We start from the raw sequence: 5861 nt of genomic DNA on the forward strand, positions 1-5861 counted from the left end.
CTCCTCTCAGCCATCCCCTCAGGGCCAGCAGGGTCCCCATGTCTGCTAACATCCCGTTGGCCAAAGCAAACCAGTGGCCGAGCCCGCAGTGGGACAGGAGCTCTGTGTCACCCAGCAGGGGGCCAGGTGCGGGGCCTCTAGCAGCCTGGGCACGGCCTGCATGGTGAGAGCTCCCGATATCTTCCTCCCCTGGACATGTTTTGGACCTTCTTTTCTGAAGCCTGGTTGTGGGTCACAGAGTGCTAATCGGGTAGGTTTTGCTGCGGGATAAACTGCCATAACTTAGTGGTGTGTTACTTCTCACATTTAGGGGCCAGCTTGGCACCTTGTGGGTCCTGGGACTGGGCCAGCTCTCCTGGGGCTGGTGGACCCACAAGATGTCTTTTTGGAGTGTTCTCAGGCAGGTTTCAGTTCAGGAGAAATGAATGTTAATTACTTCCATGGCTATAGTTTTGATAGAATGAGTCAGCATTCCCTTTTATTGCAAGCGAGCCAGGACCCCATCAGCCTGGGCCAGGCAGAGTCGGGGCATTTTCTGTGCCGTTTGATGCTGGTACGGGTGCAGCTGGCTTCAGCATGGACTGATCTTAGGGGTCCCAAGGCCTGGAGGCCCAGCTGCCATTCTCCTGCCTGGGTCTCCTGTCAGGGGCAGCCGACCCCAAGGCGGCAGCAGCTCCAGATAGCACACCACAGGGCGGATGCTCGCAACTCTGGCCATTAGTGTGGCGAGGCCGGCAGACTGCACCTCTCAGCTCAGAGTGTGATCGATGCCATGCAGCCCGTGTGAGTGAGAATGTTGACACTGCGTCACCGGACATGGGGACAGGCAATAATCCAGGCCATTGCCGGTCAGTTTTGATGCCACCTGGGAGATGTACACTGACAGGGTAAGGTGGGGGTATGTGTGCTGGGGAAGGCCTCCTCCAAAATGTGACACTACGTCTGAAGGGCCTTCATGGCTGGAGGTTGGGGATGTAGGGAGGTGGCAGTGAATTTGGAGGTGAGGACAGGAGGAGCCCTCAGGAGGGAGCTGAGGGCCAGCATAGCTGGGGTGTCTTTACTGCCATACGTCATGTACACATGTGGTCTTGTCCTTGCCAAGAACCGTCCCTGCTCCCACTACACACGTGAGGCCCTGTCTAGGGCTGAGGAGCCTGCTGGGTGTCCACAGGCCAGGAGGTGATGGGCCCAGACCTCCCTCTCTGCCTGTCTGCTCTAAGCCCCAGGCCTGGGTTCACATCCCTTGCTGTGCAGCCACTGGAGAGTGCCTGCACTCGAGGGGCTTCATGCTTCTGCGATTCCTCTAGCCCAGAGCAGAAAGGGCCAGTGTAAGCTCCTGGCAGGTCAGAGCCAGGTCCTTGGTGGGCATCCAGTGGCTCATAGACTTCTTGGCCAACAGGACAGACCTCTCTTCACAGACAAACCCAAGAAAGTGGCATCAAGGAGTCTGTTTCCTGTGACACTCAGAGGACCCAGGAGTTACCTTGTGAGGCAAGGACACCCCTGGAGCATGGCCACTCTACAGAGATCCCGGTGGTGCAGCCAGGAAAACCAGTGAGGGCCCCCAGGGCTGGGTAGTCAGGCTGGGAATGGGGGTGAGACAGGGATGGTGGGAGATGCCAGGAATGGAGTGCGGGGAGCTCAGGACAGGGGAGAAGGTGAGAGTGGCTGGGAGGTGGGTGTGACTGCGGGCTGCTGTGTGCCCAGGCTGTGGATGTCCAGATGCAGAGCATGGCCCTGAGAGGTCCTGACGGGGAACCCCAATCTGGGCTGGAGAGCCAGGGATGAGCGGCCTCCATGCCCAACCCGTTATAGGCTCAGGCGGCTAGTCTTGGAGGTTAGGGTCGTGGGAGGTCTGGGAAGTGAGGGACGAGGAAATCTGGCATAGGGAGGGCTTGTGTCCCCTGTGAAGCTTCCCCACTTGCACTGCAGCGTGGACACTGTCAGCCCTGTTGGGTGCCATCATGGTCTCAAGACGTTCAGCCAGAGTCCACCGAGCCCTGCCGAGAGTCCCTACCCCCCCCCCCCCCCCCCCCCCCCCCCCCCCCCCCCCCCCCCCCCCCCCCCCCCCCCCCCCCCCCCCCCCCCCCCCCCCCCCCCCCCCCCCCCCCCCGTGCTCAGCCTCCTGTCATGGCACTGGGGCCTCCGTCCTCCAGCCCTGTGTCCCTTACCTAGCCCCTATCTCTCTCTAGGACATACCTCTCCCACCCAACCCACACCCTCCCCCTAAAACGCACACAGTGCCTCACACTCTTGTCCTCCCTGTTCCCACTTGAGGATCCGAGCACCACCTGCCCTGCTGTTTTCTCTAGATACTGGAGGTGGCATTACCTCCCTTCCCTGTACCTCCCGGGATCCTTTGACTACGGAGCCAGAAGCTCTAGGGCTGGGGCGCTGTGGTCCCTTTCACAAGGCCTCAGAGAGGGGTCTGCAGACCCGAGGCTGTGTCAGGGAGCCCTGCTTTCACTTGCTGGGAGGGTGAGGGCCTCTAGAGGGGCATGGCCTGCAGCCGGACCTTTGGTGTTTCCCTGGGGCTGACTCTATCCCTGCCTCTGTTTGCAGTTCATGATTATGCACATTTAAATTTATCTTCATCCTTGAAACTTGTCTTTGCCTCCCATTGGTGGTGGCTTGTGCCCTCTTGCCCTTCCTGAACCTGGCCAGCTGGGCATCTAGCTTGAGGATACCCAGAAGGGGCTGTGGATCAGCTCTAGTTGGAGGGCACATTTCTGCAGGTCCTGATTTCAGCCCAGGGCAGCAGCTCATGGCCCTGGGCCAGCTGAGCCCTCAAACTCCATCACTCCTCAGGGTTCTTCCAGCCGGCCCCTTTCCTGGCATCTTCCCTGTCCCCCAGGGATGCTGAGGCCAACAGGCTGCCTGGGCCCTGCCTGACAGACATGAAGCGCACCTTGTGCAGTGTGCTCTGGGAGAAAGGGTGGGCTTTGGTGGGGAATAACTTTCCAGGGAGAGGGAGTGTCATGGCTGCTGCCAGCCACCCTGGAGCCTGCCTCAGACCCCTCTCACAGGCTGTGTGCCAACCCACATCCCGCCCTACTGCAGCCGGCCCCGACGCCAGTCCCATTAAGCACTCCATCTCCATGCTGGCACCCCAGTGGCCCCATGTGGCTCATCTCTGCAATGGTGCCCTGGACCGGGCCCCAACCAACCAGCATGTGCCCCACCACCACCACCGCTGCCACCACAGGGAAAGGAAGCAGAAGTCCCTGGAGAAGGGGCCCAGCCTGTCCGCAGACACAGATGACGGTGCATGAGAGGGGTCCTCCAAGTGGCCCAGGCCTGAGACGAGGTCTGAGACCATGTTCCTTTCTTTGCCTCATGTGCAAGCTACCTGGAATAGGGGGCAGTGAGTCCCAGGTCTGAGGACCAGGCAGTACCACCCACCCACTCAGCTCTTCCCCTGGGTTCCTCTGCTGGCCCTGGGGACTAGGTCTGGGGTGGGGGGTCTGTCTCCCCACCTGGCTCACTGTGCCGATTTCTCCTCTTCCTGGCCAGCATCCAGCGGTGCTGCGGGGCTGAGGCCACCCCCAGGAGAGGAGCCCGCAGGCTGCTGGCAGGAGTGTAGGTCGGAGTGTGGCTGGTCCCGAGAGTAGAGACAGCCCTCCTCCTCCTCCTCCTCAGAGAAGCAGCCCTTCTACTCCTGTAACCACTTTGGGGGCCATGAGCCCCCACAGTCCAAACCTTCTCTCAGCAGCCACCCCACAACACCGACAGCCGGGCAGGAGCCAGGACCCCCGAGACAGGTAAGACAAGACCCCCACTCACTGTCCCTCCTCACAACCCTCCTAGGCTTCTGCTCTGAATCTCCCCTTTGCATCCTGGTTCCCAGGCCCAAGTCTGCACTGGCGTCTTCCTCACCCCATTCCCCCCCAACCAGCCCAATCCCCCCTACCACTGCCCCCCCGCAACTTCCCTTGGCTAGCCTTTGGTCTCTCCTCTCCCTGGACTGTGCCTGTCCCTTTATCACCCACTGTTCCCTGACCCCACCCTAGGACTAACCTGCACCATCTATCTGCCTTCCCCCCACCGCATGCCCTACCTGTCCCTCTCCCCCTCCTAGGGCACCTGCCCCTCTCCGTGCCCCTCACCCCCACCTCCATGGTTCTCACGTGCACTGACCTCTGTCCATTGGGTCTGGTCCTTTGATATTATTTGCTTTATTCTGTTTTCTTGTAGGGTGGTGGTTCGGTGAATGGGAGTCCCTTGTTGTTAACATCCAGTGCTAGCACCGCTGGCTGCGGTGGGCGGAGACAGCTCCCCCGGACTCCACTGACCCCCCCATCCCAGTGTCACCTACAAGATGGCCAACTCTTCCCCTGTCCACTTTGCTAGGGCTCAGACCAGCCTCCCCACCTTCTCCCCGCGATGGCTTAGCCATGGACTTTCTGAACACAACGCTCTGCTCCAGAAAGACCCCCTCAGCCAGCCCCTGTCTTCCGGCTCTCTGGATTGGCTCTGACCCTTACCTGGGGCAGCGTCTGGACAGTGAGGACACTGCCCGTGCCCAGCCTGAGGACACGCTTACCTTTGAAGAGGCTATGGCCACCAACTCAGGCCGCTCCTCCCAGACTTCCTATGTGTCCTCTCTGACCTCCCAGTCCCACCCCCTCCGCCGTGTGCCCAATGGCTACCACTGCACTCTGGGACTCAGCTCGGGCGGCTGGGTTCGGCACAGCTACCACCACCCCGACCAAGACCACTGGTGCTAGCTAGCTGCACCACCTCCTCCACGCACCTGCTCAGCGGGTGCGTTCCAGTTGATGAGTTTTATCATCCACGCTGGGCTCCCAGGGACGCTCAGGGGCACCGATGCAGGGGCAGCAGCCCCTGGGAGGAGGGGCCTCGCCTTTGGGGCCAGCTGGGGGGAGGCCCCGCTGCTCCCCCCATCCTCTTTCACGCTGGACCAATTCCTAAAGCCCTTTTGGAGAGGGACGGGACTCTCTCTATCCCCTTGTATGCTGCCTGCCTGGGTCTCATACCACAGACCCTACATGGGAAGTGGTTGCATGTGCTGAGTAGGACCGTGACAGTCTGAATCCTGTGTGATGAATCCCAGCATCTGGGGTGTGTGCCTAGAGCCGTTTTTAGGAGGTCGGAATCTTGTGGAGACCATCCTTTATTCAAGTGTATGGTACAGAGGAGCCCAGCGTGTTTAAAGGCCTGACAAGACAAGACAGCTGACGGAAAACAGCAGCAGCCTTGGGAGCTGGCCTTTGGCTCCATGCAAGTCCTGTCTGTGCCCACACACACACACATATGTGGCGTTGCTCTTTGTACCTGGAACAGCAAATGGACACTAGAAATACACTCACACACTCTCTGTCCTCTCCCAGATGCTGTCAACCCTAACAGGGACCAAATCTGGAAACCATTCTTGCTGTTGGTTTGGTTTTTAATCACGACGCCCTTCCCTCTTTTGTCAATTCCATATACTTGACCTAGAAAAAAGAGAAAACCAGAAAAATGGGGAAGGAAATAGTAATATAACTTAAAGAAAAAACTCAACCTTAAAGAAAAAAAAAAGAGCTGTCAGCTCTTCAGAGTGTGCATGTGGCTTTTGTGAGGCAGTGCTCTTGTGTGCAGCCCCGGTGGTCCCCCAGCGACCCCTGGCTCCTGCTGCTCTCCACCAAGTGCCTGACTTCCGAGCCTTCTCGTGCCAGGCTCCTGGGGGTGGTGACGTGAGTCCTGTGTGAAGTGTGGGAGGGGGTTGTGGAAACTATTCCAAATACCAACCAAGTAGAAAGCTGCTGTCAGTGGAGAACACTCATATAACACCAGGAGGAGGTTGTAGGTAGAATGAAGTGACCATTTGCCCATTTTCCTCCCACCAGTGGAAGAGTTTC

At 59.2% G+C, this 5861-nt stretch overlaps 1 pseudogene; it reads left to right on the forward strand.

The window, feature by feature from the left end:
- The window catches only part of LOC115295399, a 10761-nt pseudogene extending 5417 nt beyond the window's left edge, over positions 1 to 5344 (forward strand).
- The last annotated feature ends 517 nt before the right edge of the window (positions 5345 to 5861 follow it).

Source organism: Suricata suricatta, chromosome 7 (assembly GCF_006229205.1).
Source record: "Suricata suricatta isolate VVHF042 chromosome 7, meerkat_22Aug2017_6uvM2_HiC, whole genome shotgun sequence".
Taxonomy (NCBI): Eukaryota; Metazoa; Chordata; class Mammalia; order Carnivora; family Herpestidae; genus Suricata; species Suricata suricatta.